Here is a 17345-nt window from a genome sequence, read left to right as displayed (position 1 = left end):
TGAAGGAGGCATAGTTCCAAGGACCGAAGCAGCATTGCCACGTTGAATAGCAATACTGATTCTTCCTATCAAAAAAGAAGTAGAACGGTGATCTTTCGTTGCTTGGCCTATTCTCCTTCCGAGTTCATGAACGAATAACAGAGACTCCGGGCCATAAACACCAAAAGTTTCAACATCTACTGGATGGAACAGATAGTTGTTACCAAGATTTTGGTATTTTTTTCTTTTCAATTTCTCGCCAGACAATGCTGCAGTTCCAGCAGACTTCGAACTTACGGCTAGATCAGAAGCCGCGACCGTGTCAACGCAAGTGAAGTCAGTTTTGCTGACGACACTTGCGTTGTCTTGTCATTTCATTTGGATTCCAGGACATCGGCAACGGAGACATAACTTCACCGGCAGCAGGAGGTTGCATATCTTAATGAGGATCTAGAAGTGATTTCGAATTGGGGTAAATATAACCAGGTTCTATTTCAATGCCACAAAAACCCAGGCATCGGTTTTCTCCAAGAAGATAATGTCAGATCACACAATTCCGCTGTCTGCTTTGATAAGTTTGTTGGGGGGTGAAAATGGACACCAATATGGTGGTGGCCTTTAGGAGCTCTGTCGTTTCTTGCTTCAACGCTTCCATCGACTCAAATCGGGTTCCTTTCAAAGCAGATTTTATCTTCGGAAACAAAAAAAATCGCACGGTGCCAAATCTGGAGAGTAAAGTAAGTACATTTTCCTGTTGAAACTTATGGTTTCTTGTCATAACTCTTTTTTAGTTTTAATTTTCAATAGTCACGTTCTCCTTGAATATGTTTATATAATGAGCTTGCTTTGCAACAAATATTTTCAACACTTCTGATTGATGATTTTCCAGCTTGCAATGTGTTTATTTTCTCGAATCCTCCCTCCTCCCCCTCCCTCCTAGAAAACATAGTATTTGCAGAATACTTGTCATATGAAATATCTATGATACTAATTGTACTTCTTTGGTGAGTACCTTCAGGAGCTCTGTCGTTTCTAGCTTTAACGCTTCCATCGACTCAAATCGAGTCCCTTTCAAAGCAGATTTTATCTTCGGAAACAAATATTATCGCATTGTACCAAATTTGGCGAGTACGGCGCGTGTTCGAGCACTGAAGTGTGTTTATCGACCAAATACCGCTTCACAAATATCGCGTCATGGGCAGGTGCATTGTCCTGCTGCAAAATCCACGGGTTATTCTTCCACAATTCGGGCCGTTTCTTACGAACTCGTTCTCGTAGTGTTGCCAAAACTGACAAATAATGAGTCTGATTGACAGTCTAACCCTTTGAAACCCATTCAGTCATCACAATACCGTTAATGTCGAAAAAAACGATCAATATTGCCTTAAATTTTAATTTGGACATTCTTTTTTATTCTGGGCGTTTCGGGCGTCTTCCAATGCATCAATTGCCGCTTTGTTCCAACAGCGTATTGAAAAATCCACGTTTCGACGCAAATAATAGTGTTTTAAATCAGTCCGAGAAATCTGAGCAGACCTGTTGACGCAAGAGCTTTTGGTCAGGAGTCAGGTTTTTCGGCATCAACTTTTCACAGACTTTTGTCATGTGTAGTTCTTCGTATACAATTTTTCTAACTGTTTCTTCATCAGCGTTTACAGCCTTGGCTATCATCCGGATGCTCATTCGACGATCCTCACGCACAATTAGGTTGATTCTGGTCACTGTTTTCTGAGTTGAAACAGTGACGAGGCGACCTGGGCGCTGGTCACCTTCAGTGCTCTCTCGGCTCTCACTGAAACGCTTACACCACTCAAAAATACGCGCACGAGATAGAGAATTATCCCCATGGAACCTCTTGCAACGATTGCACGTTCGTTTCAAACCGCTACTGTACAAATACTATGATAATGACGAAAATGTGTTTTGGTACGTGAATAATGAGGATTTCTAGATGCCCAATGCAATATTAATTTTCCACACCTCTAGAGCACCCTCTAGGCGCTCAGTCTCGTTATTCAATAGCCAGAGCTCGTAAACCTCTGAGGAAGCTAGTTACTCGCGCCAGTGAAACGTCAGGAAAAAATCCAGAAATCCACGGCCGAAAAATAGTGACAAAGTCTTAACCATACAGTCCTATACTTTCAATATCTTCAATGGGACAAATAATTGGAAAACTCGTAGAACTCATACCTATTTCTTACACAGAGGAAACAAAATTTTGAAGCGGAAGCAGTTTGGTTTCAGAAGTTATGAACCCACAGGAGTTGGGAATATATTCTGTTCATAATTTATGTTCTTTAACCTTGTAACACTGATGAGTAACAATAAACGTCTCCGAACGCATCTGTCAACTCTATTTCTTTCAATTTCTAGTCCCAAATAATGTGAGAATGTCCCTCATAATGTAAATTTGAAATAAACTCAGATAATTAGTCGTTAGCAACTCCTAACGGATATACATTTTGTCGCACGTGAATCACTACAACAATGAAAAATAATGTAAGTAAATTTTCCCGCTGAAACTTATGGTTTTTTGTCATTTCTCTTTTAAAATTTCAATTTTCACGTTCTCGTTGAATATGTTAAAATAATGTGCTTTTCAACAAATATCTTCAGTAGTTATATGATAGATAATTTTCCAGCTTGCGATGTGTTTATTCTCTCGAATTCTTCCCCTCCTCAGGTTGACATAGTTTTTGCAAAATATTGGTCAAATGATATTCGTTCTACTTTCTGGAAACATTCTATTGTTTTCTTATCAGTCAGTGGGCTATGCGTGGGCGTTTAAAGTTCATTTGCTTTAGACGTTCTATTGTATTGCTAATCTTGAACAATATAGCTAACCCACATTGATTAATATAAAAAGTTGATTATTTCAGGGTCTGTAAAATATAATTTTTGGCAAATGAATTCAAAGATGGTAGGAAATTACTCACACATTAAGATTATATCCAACCAAAATGTAAATATCGAAAAATGTACTGAATAAAATAGAATTATATATTCAGAATGGACATGTTAACAGGTAGTTTTCATTTCTTAAAATAATTTGGAAAATTTTCACAAAATGAGAATTTTGCTCCAATGACTTGTATAGTTGGAAACAGTAAACAAAAAATTAGTGCAGATATTTTCGAAGAATTCTTCTTCGTGAGATTTTCACTGGACAGTTTTAAAAACCACAACACGTGTTTGACTATACAAAAGCTTCATCTGACGTGTTTATACTAAGTAATATAGTATGACCACGCTCAAGAAAACTATTATACAGTAAAATTCCACAATTCCATCACATAATGCAAATATCCAGCCTACTCTGTATTCGTAAATAGCACAGGGAAACGAAATTGTCTTATATCAAGACTATATTTGATTTGATTAGTTTGTTTGTTTTATGTCGTTTTGTGTTGGTGTTGTCTCGGAAATTTTGGTGGTTTTGCAATGTTTCTAATTATTTTTTTTAATATGTATCTAATATGTCTGATGGTTTTCAAAATAGTAATATCACCAACAAGAAAAAACTATTTGATTTGAAAGGGTTATATTTTTAGGAGTGATTAATTTTTTGGGAAAGAAAGTTTTTGGCTTTCTACTACTCCATCTGATACAAAAAAAATGGATGAGAGAATCTTCCAAAGAAAGGAAGGATTAATCAATTTGAAAATAAGTAACTCTATACATGGATGTGTAGATCATGCAAAGAAGTAACTTTCAGAAGTAACAGATGGAGTAGTAGAAATCCAAAAACTTTCTTTCCCAAAAAAAAAAGAAAAAACTACTTTTCGAGTCTTGAAGAAGAATTTGAATAAATTCGAAATATAGGCAATTGTTTTTTTAAGAAAAAAAAATGTCTCATTGATTCGGCCGTTACTTGATGGATATCCATAGTAATTTCAAAAACTACACTTCAACGATTTGATCTCCACAAACTTTATTTGGAAAATATATCACAACATGTTTCATTGTTGAGATGTAGTTTTTGAAATTAAGAAAAAAATGATCCTGTTACCCAACCAACCTTTTTTCACTATATTTGATGTAATATATTTTGATGTTCGCTTCTGTAGTTGTAGTTATTTCCATTTTCTTTGTAAGCTTGTGAATGCATGAATTTTTTCGATTTATCGAAGGACAGATACCAACGGTGTTTTATATTTTATTTATTGTTTGAGAAACCTGTGGTTGCTTCAATAATATATATACCTTTTGAAGTAAAACGCGCGCTTGACCTGGGGAGTAAGCTGGTGAATGCGTGACGAGAGCGTTACGAAAATTGTGATCGAGCGAGGCGAACGGAAGTTGGGAGGAAGGTTTAAGTTAAGTTTCGTATATTACTGTAGGGACAAGAGCAAGAAATGCGAGCACACATTTACGGTCGAGTAGGCTTTGAAGATTTCAATGTTGATTTCGCGTCCGGAAATGGACGCGGACTCTAAGTAAACTCTCTACAATATGAATTAGAACTACAAATGAATGATTACCGAAATGAACCTGCCACAAGACATGGAACAACAATCGATACAGTTCCATTTAGATATCTTTCTAATTTTCATTAAAAAATTAGAAAGATATAGAAACGTATGTATCTCATTTCTCATACCATAAGCCTATTGTCTGGGTCTTACATTCCACCATATTAATTACTGATGTATCTGTAGAAGATTATATGTCTTCGGATAGGTTTCCGCGGTCAGTAGTTGAGTTCAGTTGAAACGCATCGGGAGTTTTTTGTTTGTCATTTCGGCTTCCATTTTGGAGCCATTTTCAATAAATTGATGTAACTTGACACCGGAGCCCCAATCTGTCTACCCTCTAAGTCTCGTCATGAGTTGTCTCCAAGGTCTCAATCCGCCTACTCCTTAGACTGAACTGAGGTATCGATGGGTGTTCGATGGCATTTCCGAATTATCCGAGCTTGTAGTGTTTTCGCTGTAGCGATTGATCTAGAACACTAAGGCCATCGCCACAGCAAAAACACTACAAGCTCGGATAATTTGCGAGGCCATCGAAATCAAAAAGCGACCTCCTTCCGGAACAAACGTGATTACGGCCAGAGACTTCCAACTACCTGAAAACCCCTAATTTCCCGATGCTTACCCCCCACCAAGACGTTCGATGATGGTAATCACCCGAAGTCCCGCATCTACATTTCCACTACAGTAGCTGCCGCCAATATAAATACCACCGAACACCTATCACCTATCACCTATCAGTATCAATTCATTCTGAGGAGTAGGCAGATTGATACCTCAGAGAGAACTAATGACGACACCTGGGAATAGGCAAATTGAGGCCCCGGTGTCAAGTCACAACTATTTCTTGAAAATGGCTACGAAATGGGAGCTGAAACGTCGAACACAAAATTCCAGACACAGTTCAACCCGACATAACTATATAATCTATAGTTATATTTATAACTATAGGTTACTTATTAGTTGAGTCTTTCAGACAAATTTTCCCTGGCTATAAGAACACTTTTTTCTCTTTTTCAAGTTTTCGAAAAGTTATTTTTTTCTTCATCAAGAATATCTACAAAATAGAAATGCAACCGAAGTTATGCAACCAAAGTTATTTTGAAATATAAAAAATGAATACACTTTCAGACGTACAAATTCGAAAAGCCAAATTCAAGTATGACATTGAAAAATTTTGTTACAGCCCCAGAGAAAACGTGATTATTATGATATTTGCACATACAGCGATATTTAAATGTAGATAACAAATTATTTGTGATCTTTAATTTTTCTTGTTATATTGACACAATTTCTTCAATTTTGTTGATCAAAAGTTGAAATATATTTGAAAATTTGATTTGAATTTTGTATTTCTGATTTTTTGTCAAAATTGTTATTATTTTCACTTACTAATGTTAACCATTTCCAAAAATAGCCTCTCGGCTTTATTATTGTCAACTGCAAAAATTTTGTATTAACGTAATCCATAACACTTTCATGTTTACATAACACTTTTATGTGTCGTGATTCTTCCAGATAGTAAATCACATAGTGAATTACAAGAAGAACATAGAATACTGTATATCACATTACATTTTTCTTTATTGCTGAGAGGGGTTTTGATTTTGGATTGAAAGAATAGAATTGTTTAATAATTTTTAGTAGAAATTCTAATATTTTTTATGTCTCGAAATATATTAAGTAATTTAGGGTTGAATTTGGAATATATCCTATGAAATAATCATATATGATTTGATTAGAGGGAGGAAAATTATCCATTTCAGAAGTTGCATACCTAATCCGGATGTAACTCTCTGTTTAAGGTTTCCATCTTTGAAGGATGTTGTGAAAAATAACTAAGGAACCTATTACTATATACAGATTTTCTGTACCACATAGTCTTGAGAACGTTTTTTTCAAATCTGATAACATTCATGTCAAAGAAAGGTGAACATTCATCAAGTTTTTTTCTCACATGTGAATTGAAGATGTGCATTCGAAGGGTTAAAGAATTCAAGAGTGTTTTCGATTAGATCTGAAGGGAGTGCTAAGAATATATCATCAACATATCATTCAAGAAGGGCAATATCCAAATCCTCCAAAATTTCAGTCAAAAGGTCATCTAGTACAAAATTACAAAGGATTGGAGATAAAGCGGAACCCATAGTTGTACCAAAAATTTGCTTATGATATTGATTGTTGAATTCAAATATATTTGATTCAAAAACCTATTTGAATAAAATAAGGAATATGTTTTCTGTGTATATTGGTATATTGTTCATTGTCATTTCAATTATTTTCAATAATTTGAATTATTGATTGTAATGGAAGATTAGTGAATAGCGAAATAACATCAAGACTTACGATTTCATATTGATCGAACAACTGAAAATTTACTGATATTAGTTGATTTTATTCCATGAATCGGATTGTTGAAACGTATATTATGACTCTGTTTATATTCAACAAAAGTATAAAGTCAAAATTGATTTGAATTTGGTCTAAAGATCAAGAAGTTTTATCCAACGGCTCAATTGCAAAATTTTTATATCTAAGACTCTTTTCATTTGGATGAAATCATCAAAAATTTTCAGTTACCTGATCAATATAAATTAAACAGTATACCCCTATAGACAATAACAATTTCCTTATTTTATCGAACTTTGTTTTTGAATCAATATTTGAATATAACAGTCAATAATATAAGTAAATTTATACTGATATACCAGTGGGTTCCACTCCATCGACAAGCTGGCCGTGGTACATTAAAGTTAATTTGTCAAGAATTTCAAGACAGTCAACTCTCTCATTCACTAACTTGAATAAAAATATGAGCGACGCACATTTTCTGCGATGCTCTAAACTAAAAAGTTTCAAACGTTCATATATGACATCATTACTGATACCTCTCTCAGGGTAAGAACCATCTATTCTGAAAATAAGAAATTTACAAAACTTTCTATGAACTATTTCAATGGCTATGTTATGAATCTGATAGAATGGACTCCAGACGATACTTGCATATTCTATCTTCAAACGTACGTAGGTGAAATACAACAGCTTCATGGCTTTAATATTATGAAAGTTTCTGCAATTTCTAACAATGAAACTATAAGCTCTGAGAGATTCTGAAACTTTTTGTGAAATATGTCTACCAAATGTTAATTTATGATCGAATACCACCCCTAGGTTAATAAAAAACATTATTATTCACTGTACTAACTTTGTTCAAAAGTGAGCCAGATTTTGAATATACCTCACTGAAAAAATTACTGAAGGCATCAACGATATCTTGAGGATTCTCGAATTTATTTCCTAAGTAGGTTACTGATCCTGGTATTCTCGTGCTGTTATTCTTTGAGTGGACATATGACCAGAATCTGCTAGGATCTCTAGACAACATTGTTTGTATGTTTGCAAGATAGTTATCATATGCGGTTTTTATTTGGCTTTTAATCAAAGCACGCAAACGTTGGAATCCAAATCTATCCTCGTCTCGTCTGAATTTCCTGAATTTTTTTCTGAATCCAGGCTTCTGTTTAATGTTCTTTATGATATCAGAATGAAACCATTTAGGATAAACATGACTAAAATTTTTGAATTTTGGTATATGATCCTCAAAAATGGCATATAAAATTGAATATAGGTTATCGACTAATTTATTAACGTCCTTGGACGTATCTAAATTACTCCAATCAGTTTCCTCTATCTCTCTATACAAAGATGGAAAGTTTGCTTTCCTAAAGTTATATGAGATATTTGATTGGTTTAACTTGAAAAATTATTTTCTTTGATGTGTATATCAGCTATTTTGATACTTAATGCAGGATGGTGGTTATCTTCAGGTATAAAAGACAAACTTTCATGGGTAACTTAACAAGAAAAACGTGAAAACACTAGATCTAACATTCTGTTCAGGTAATTAGTTATACAGTTTGATTGTCCGTACTCAAGCATGTCAAAGTAGTTGGGGGTTATACGCGTTTTTTGATCATTACCATCCCTTTCGATGAAATTCGGAACATTGAAATCACCAAAAAAAAATTGAATCAACCTCATATAAATAATCTAACTGTTCCAAGGCATCAAAAAAACATTCAAACTCAACTAATCTAATCGTATCAGATATATACAAAGCTATTGAGGAGAATATTTTATGCTCCAAATGACATTTAACTATTAAGATATCAATCAAAGGAAACTGTATATTAAATGTATTAATATCCATTACTTCTGAATCTATGAAGTCCCTTAAAGCAATTAATACACCTCCCCCTGTTACCTCATCCACCATTTCCAGTTTGCGATCTTTTCAATTTACACAGTAAGCGCTTGTAAAAAGTTCACAATTTGAAACATCCTCACGCAGCTAGGTTTCAGTTAACACTATCAAATCAAATTCACAATCACTGACAGCTACGTTGAATGAGTCAATTTTACTGTTGAGACCCATCACATTCTGATAATAACATAAGATGCTGCGTTGGTTTGGTTTACTATAACTGCTGGACGCATTTAGTTTGAAGCTTCAACTATTCTGGGGTTACCATTAACATTCTTAATTATATACTTCTATAGACCCTCGGCATTTTTTGCATTAATTTCCTCCTTCAGCTTCCTGTAATGTTCAATTTGTCTACGAGTGCGGTCAAACGAAATAGATATTTCCTTATATGGACTGTTTTGCAGGTTTTTTGGTTTTCTTATCAGATCAAGGACTGGTAATTCATTCTGCAGCACTGTTTTCACTGGACGATTTCATTTTCTCATGAAATCCACCCAGTCTAATTGGTTTCAAATTTTGTTGTTGGAAGTTTGAATCAACTGTTTTCATAACTCCACATCATCGAAAACATCTTTATCTAAACGAGTTTGAGGCTGATCTGATTCATTTTGTTCTGGTAAACCAAATATTATTAAATTCATCTTTCGAGAGTTACGATCACTTAATTCCTCCATAATATCTTCAAATTCTATAATAGGCGAAGGTTCAGTAGTGGTTCTTAAAGTACTATTTTCAGCTTTTAGAGGTCTAATATTCTTTTGTAATGATAATATAAGACTCCTCAAATCATTAATCTGACTACCAATATTCCTGCAGACCGAACAAGACCATGTATAACCCTTATTCTGTTCACACAGGATCTTAATTTCCTCTACTGAGAAGTTAACACATACATGCAGGAAAAATCGCATTTTATGTGTACTACGGCACAGGACGTTTCTTGCAAAAAAAAGATTCAGTGATGATAAGCACCCGTACTATTCAATCTGGTATCAGATTTAACTCGCCTCTGGAAGTGTATTACCTACCCATTTGTATTAACGGATGTGGCTAATTGCTTGCAATTTACGGCTTAGATCCAATACAATGAATCGGTTTTAGATATAATTCAAATTTTCACTGACTCAAAATTTGAAACTGATTTTTATTTTCACACAATTGTTCACGGTATTTTCACTGTCGTTTTGGTGGGAAATTTGAAAATTTTCTTCCGTAAAAAACCACTAAAACTTTAGTTTTTGTCAGGACAACGGAGATGCACGTGTAAACTTATTCTCAGATGGTGCTATTATCATATGCAAATATCATATTAATCACGTGGTGACACAATGTCACATTTGTATTTGACTTTTCGGTTTTGTATGTTTGAATTTGTATGCCTTTTTTATATTTCAAACCAAATTGTGTAAGTCCTTTGTAAAATGTTATTTTTATATTATGATTGCTCAACATTTATTCTGTAGATATTTTTAATAAGGTATTTTTCGAAAGCTTGTATAACAAAAAATAGTGTTCATATAGTCTGTGGAGATGGACTTTATTCAACTTCAACGTACCCTTAATATGAAAATAAATATTATTCAGAATTATTTCAGAATTATTTCAGAAATATTCAGAATTTTAGTGGGTTATCTAATTGCTGCAACCACATCAAATCTTGCAATAGAGTATGTAGAAGAAAACGTCATCAAGTCACTCACTTCTAAACCAATTTTTTTCAAAAGAACGTAGATGATTGTTTGACATATATGCCTAATAACAAACTTGAGGAAATTTTAAACAAATTTAATAACTTTTACCCTAGATTAAAATTTACTGTGGAAAAAGAAACCAACCCATAAATAAACTTTCTTGATACCACGTTAATATATGACAATTCTGGAGAGAAATGTACAAACTGGTTTACCAAACCAAAACGTATCACATCTCTACACGAATTACTTATCCAATGCACCACTTACTTATAAAAAAAAATGTTATTCAGACCCTAACTGACCGAGCCATAAAACTTACTCACCCAGAACTCTGGAAAGGCAATATACAAAAAATCAAAAATATTCGAAAAAAAAACAATTAACCATCTCATTTCGTTGAAAAATCAATAAAAAAAACATGCTATTTATAATGTTAGTAATACCCCTAGAAAACAACAATACATACCCTGACCATTCGTCCAAAAATTATCCAATAAATCCAACATAACAGTAGAAAAATACAACATAACGATTAGAGCATATCGATCACAAAATATAAATAAAACCTCATACTCAAAATCAAAACCTGAAATATCGAATAATAAACAGACCCACACAGTATATAGAATATCATGCAGAGACTGTGAAAGTACGTATATAGGTCAGTCCAAATAATACCTACACAAACGAATACAAGCACACAAATATTTGAAAACTGACATCACAATCTGGTTCAAATATGAAGAAGAAAATAACATAAATTCGACTTTGACTTGGTTGAAATTTCGACCAAAGAACGAAATCCAAAAGTTGTAAATTTTCTTGAAATGATCTACATAAGAAAAATCCCAAAAGTATTTATAATAGAACCGATATCAAGAACCTCAATCAAGTATATAATAACTTACTGAAATGAAATTCATTTATAAATGTTCTCAATGGAAATTACAAAACGTTAACTAGAGCTCACATACTATGATCAAACAAGTCGAAAATTCCAATACATTTAAGAAATAGGGGTAAACAACAATAACAGATGAAAAAAAGTGAACCACTCTCATTCTGAACGAGAAAATGAAATGAGTACAAAATAGCAATTTTTTCATTTATTTTGTAAGTTAGTTTTATTAGTTAAAAATTGGTTTAGCCATACAGTTTGGTAACTCAGTCTCTGTTTTTGGCACCATTCCATCGTTACATTCACTGGATGAAATTTTTCTTCATCCCGTTGTTTCCAAATCATATTCATATCCTAGTCACGACGAGAGATTGTTTCCTCATAAAACCTCCCATATTTCTTGTATTACTTCCCATAAGTTCCCTTCAGAAGATACTGAGAAATATGATCAAGTTCTAGAATTATATTTTCCTACCAAATTCAATACGTCAGCTATATCCAATTCAGTTTTGACAGTTCAGCTTCGAATTCCTTATCTCACCGATCCAATGAAAGGGTGAATCATCCAATCCGTGATTACTTAGAAGAAGAGAGCAGTAGCAAACGTAGAATCAGTTCAGTGATACACTCTTCAGTGAGAACTCTTGGGTTAAATGGGTTGAAAAATATTGGAAACACCTGTTTCATGAACAGTGTAATCCAATGTTTATCAAACACGAGATGGTTGCTGGAATATTTGAAAAATGATACATACATGGAAGATATCAATACTAGTATTTCTACTATGGAAGGTGTCTTAATCAAAGTGTTCGCAGAAGTTATCAAGGAATTGTGGTCAGAAGAATCATCAGATAGAGTAATAAACACTGCTTACTTGCAAAGTCAGATTCAAAAATTGGCCCCTCGATTCGAGGGATCTTCCTATCAAGACGCTCAGGAATTCCTTCGATATCTTTTAGAAGTTTTACATGAGGACCTCAATAGAATTACTGAGAAACCTAAACCGATCTTAACGGAGATTAACGAAAATTTGAGTGACATCGGAAAAGCGCAAGAGTCCTGGCTGAGATATTCAAACATAAACAACTCTAAAATTGTAGACAATTCCGTTGGTCAATTAAAATCCACTATGAAGTGCTCACACTGTAGACACTCTTCAGTAACCTTTGATCCTTTTTGGGATTTGTCTTTCGACATACCATAAAGAACTGACCAATTGAGTTTGTCACAATGCCTAGATTCCTTCACAAGAGAGGAAACTCTGGATGGAGATGAAAAACCAACGTGTTCGAGGTGCAAAGAAAGAAGAAAATGCACAAGGTCCCTATCAATCCATAAAATTCCCATTATTTTAGTAATTCATTTGAAAAAATTCTCTCCAACGGAAAGATTCAGAGACAAATTGAATGTTGTCATCGACTTTTCTTTAAAAGGATTAGATATGAGCAATTATGCATCAGACATTGTGGCCCCTTGTTGTTATAATCTATATGCACTTTCGAATCACAGTGGTACTACTTACAGCTGCCATTACACAGCATATTGCAGACACCCTTATAGTGGTACTTGGCATGAATACAACGATTCAAATGTGTCATAAATATAGATTTCACATTAATTTCTGGTCATATATGCCCCAATCTAAGCTTCGACGTATCTCTGGTAGTTTTGAAGATTCCTCTGAGAGGTACATAGCAGAAGAAACATAAAATGGTAATGAAACAGATTTTATGAATCAAATATGGAGTGAAAGAGTATCTATATAATATATTAACTAATAAGTAATGGGTTGAAACTTAAAAGAACAGGAATATAATAAAGACGACTTCAATAACGTCTATACTTAAAATGAACTAAGAACACACATCACACAGATATTAATAGGCATGACGATACGGTATTTCGTTCGTTTGTTGTTATGAAACAGTAGATTTGTGTGAATTCTATAATGTGAAGAGAGAAATATTATATGTGAGTAAATAATGAAAATAACAAATATACAATTTACCTCATATACTAGTAATTTGTAAAACATGTCCTATATTGAGTCTAAATTTGATGTAATATATTTTGATGTCCGCTTCTGTAGTTGTTCATTCTTCTTCTCTTTGAGATCTTATGAATGCATGAATTTGTTCAATGTATTGAACGACAGGTACCAACGGTGGTTGGTACCTGTCGTTTGAGACAGCTATGATTACTTTGATAATATATTCTTCATTGAATTTTTTTTTACTCTAAAATAATAATAACTTCGTTTCAAATTCGTATTTCACAGTTGAATTTCAGTGGAAATATCGATTTAAAAGTTTCCTTGAATATAAAGTTCTTATTGTATTCTCTCGAAATTCTCACTTTTTCTCCATCGGAGTTGCTATCCCAAAAGTGTAATAAAACTCTTGAAGATGCTTTGTTTCCAGTCAGACCTTTTTTATGGAATCTGGTTTCACCCTTCACTAGCACAAAAGAATGAAAAGACACTAAAAGCCTCAAGTGCGGTCAGCTTAGGCATGAAATGTAATCTACAACGCACAAAATTCAACGATCTGTTGTATACTTATACCGGAGGTGCAAAAACAAACATACAAGATCACGGTTGGTATTCACTCTTTTGATTAATCATTATCCAGCTTGCGATGTGTTTATTCTCTCGAATTTTGCCCCGGTAAACATCGTATTTTCAAAGTATTGCTCATAATATGGCGAATTTAATGAAACGCCTGCAGAAAGATCCAAATAATTTCAAGCAATTAGAAATAATTTATGACGTTATGCATATAGAGGCTGATATTTTCAATCCAGCCGCTATTGGAATCTCGAAAACCTTCAAAGTTAGGAGTTCAGTTGAATTACCAAAAAAGTTTCGTATCACGTAGGAGAATCAGATGAAAAATAAGAAATAATGCGTCCTATGTTTTTTACCACTTGTTTACTGAAATCGAAAACAGCATCAGGCGTTTTTATGATATTTCAAGAAAACAAAAAATGCTGATTTTGTTAATTCTATTCAGAACTCTCATTTTTCAATGGAAAACAATGCAAGAGAAATTTTCGTCTCCTTCAAATTTTTTTTTTTCAAATATGTACACATATTTTCGTCGGTATTTCCATTGTGCATCCAGCAATGTATCACACTCGATGTAACATTAAATGTTTCGGTCAATGATAACCATCATCATGGTTCGACCAAAGAAGGACTTGAAATTAAAATACGGACCTGATTTTGACTTCCATTCCTCATGACTTCATCTATTCAAATGAAAGTTCTTGCTCAAATGATCCAATAAAGAAAAAAACGAACAAATTGAACTATATGATCTTTCATTAAGGAATTCCTATCTTCGAATTTAAATTAAACAAAATGTGTGCAACATGAGTGAAATTTTGTATTCGTTGGAAAGACCTATTGATGCCATCATGTGTGGAATATAACATCGTTTAAATGTCCCTCAAGGCTTTTCTGAGTGGAGCGCATCGGAAATGTCCAATTTTCCATGACTCTGGCGCATTAATTAGTCAGAATTTGACCGAGGGCATGGGTTATATTGGCTTTGATTATCGATGAAGTTTGTGGCTTATTCGCATACACCTACGACTCAAGAAAACCCCACAAGAAAAAGTTTAACGGGGTCAAATCGCATAATCTCGGTGGCAAGTATACATCACCCTCCATGCCCTCAAATCGCTCGTGCAGAATATCCAATGTAGCCTGAGTTGTGTAGCCTGAGCGCCGTCCTGTTGAAACTAAATGTCGTTGATATCCAGATCACCCAATTCAAACCAAAAGAAATTGGTGATCGGCCTATAGTGCTCGCCATTGACAGTGATGGCCTGGCAAACGACGTTCTCGAAGAAATATGGACCGATGACGCCGCCAGCCCAAAGTCCACACCATGTGGATTGGTATCGTTCCAAATTCGACAATGTTGTTTGTTCACGCACCCATTCATCCAAAAATGTGCCTTCTCTCTAAAGATGATTTTTCGATGTGAATTAGTATCAGTTGCCAACTGCTCCAGAGCCCATTCAGCAAACACATATTATCTATGGACGATTACCTTCAGTTCCTAATTTAGTTGGATTTTGTTCAAGGGCAGATCCAAGTCTGCGAAAGGCCGAGTTTTTGTGAGCGGTGAAAAGTCGACTGCCTTGGATTCTTCTGCACACTTTCACAGACAGCGGCGATGTTTTCAGCAGATCTTGCGTTTCTTCGATATTCGGGTGTTAGTTGGTTTAGTGAACTCAAATTCATCCACCACGTTGCGGATAGTCCACTCGGCAGAGTGATTATAGCGACCGTAAAATGGATGAAGCGCGCGGTACGTTGACCGAACAGAACACCAATTTTGATAAAACGTAACTTTGGTCAACATATTTTCTGTGGTCATATCTTCCAAATCATCGGGTGGATAACGATAAAAATCATCTATAATATGGTCTCAGCCACATGATTAGACAAACAAAAGTTAGCATAACAAACATAATTGTATAAAAGCATAAAAAGACACAGAAAACTGAGTTCACAATCAAACATCTAAGTCACGTATATATTCAATTGCATCCTCAGTCGCTGTCCGGAAGTGCGAAGGGTGTGGGTCTTCTGTGGGGAGTCTTCAACGATGTGGCTGATTGTTTACATGTCATCTCCACAGTCGCACCTGGGGAAAGGTTTTTACCTCATTCAAAAAGTGAGTTAGCGCATCTCACGCATTTGGTTCTAATTCTATTTAAGGTTGACCAAGTTTTGCGGGGTAAGTAGGTCGAACCCATGTAGTTTTCTGGATATGCAAGGCATGTTGTGGTGGGCTAGTAGAGCATTGACCTCCCATTATTCTCGCCAGAGGGCAGTTATGTCAAAACCGGCATCATGCACAGACTTTCCAGTTCTGAGAGGGGGAGTCTAGAGCGTCTAGAGAGGGTCTAGAGCGGAGTCGGTTCCTTTGGTTTAGAGGGCAAGGGTATCGAAGTGGATACCCTGACAAAAGCGTGCTCTATACGAAGGTGAGGAGGGGCTATGTGGCTAAGCGTGGGGAGCCAGTTAGTAGATGTTGGTTTGATCATACCTGCAATAAGTCGCGTTGTATGGTTGAGCTGGATATCAACCAGGATTATACAGTATTCGTGGTTTATGAAATGAAACAAATTCTTTTGGATTCCGTTACACTTTTTTGGTATATTATTGCAGTACCCGCTAATGGAAATAGTGGCGAAGCAGCGTGACTCATATATTATCTAAGCATTAGTCACTGAGATGACTGGGACAGTGCCGATTACATTTTGTTATAGGATAGGAAATGTAGTATCGATCCATTACCGTTTGTCAATTGAAGTAGAAAAGTCTATAATATACAATTATAGTGTGAATACGCGTATGATTCCGTAATCTTGTTCAATCTACTACATCAGAAGTGGTGAACAGTGTGAATAGTGTGGTGTCATATCAAAACAGGGAAAGAAATCGAAGAGGCGTTTGTCACCAATCAATAGCACTCCATCCAGATCCTCCTCCAGCTCCAGTGAAGAGGATCGTAACCGAAACCGAAAGAGGATGTCAGTAAGAGCAAGAAAGTCTCCAAAGGAATCGAGTCGACATCGAAAAGAGTCGAGAAAAGTCAGGAGTCAAACTGTAGGTGTAGCCAGTTCAAATACTATGCCGCAAATGAACAATGTACAGCCAAGCTCTAGTATTGTTCTTTCGAGTGCAGTGTCTGAGTTTGATCCACTGAATATGGAAGTGTCCGATTGGATCGATATTTATCAAGTAGTAAATAAATTGGAGGGAACAGCTAAAATATGGTATGAAATTTACATACAGTGTGAATTAGGGTGGTCTCAGAATACGTGGGCGGAATGGATACAATTACCAAGTTCTACATTTCAATATACAAGAAACGCTTACGAGCTATTTATGAAGGTGGCTAATCATAAGCTAACAGAAGAATGCTCATTATATAAGTTCCATTCCAATCATTTGACAAAAATCAATAAATTTAGATTGAACTTTTGTGACTCCGACAAAGTTTCTCTTGTCTGGA

At 35.0% G+C, this 17345-nt stretch overlaps 1 protein-coding gene and 1 pseudogene across 2 annotated transcripts in view; both read left to right on the top strand.

The window, feature by feature from the left end:
* The window catches only part of LOC111506332 (Adipokinetic hormone receptor), a 330108-nt gene that overhangs the window by 300189 nt on the left and 12574 nt on the right, over positions 1 to 17345 (top strand). The window lies entirely within an intron of this gene.
* LOC141487357 (ubiquitin carboxyl-terminal hydrolase 2 pseudogene) lies at positions 4228 to 13339 on the top strand (annotated as a pseudogene).

Source organism: Leptinotarsa decemlineata, unplaced genomic scaffold (genome assembly GCF_025532065.1).
Source record: "Leptinotarsa decemlineata unplaced genomic scaffold, Ldec_3_MD MMD2_tig00078422_RagTag_RagTag, whole genome shotgun sequence".
In the NCBI taxonomy this organism is placed as follows: domain Eukaryota; kingdom Metazoa; phylum Arthropoda; class Insecta; order Coleoptera; family Chrysomelidae; genus Leptinotarsa; species Leptinotarsa decemlineata.
The sequence above is the reverse complement of the archived record's forward strand: the minus strand, read 5'-3'. Positions and strand labels throughout refer to the sequence as shown.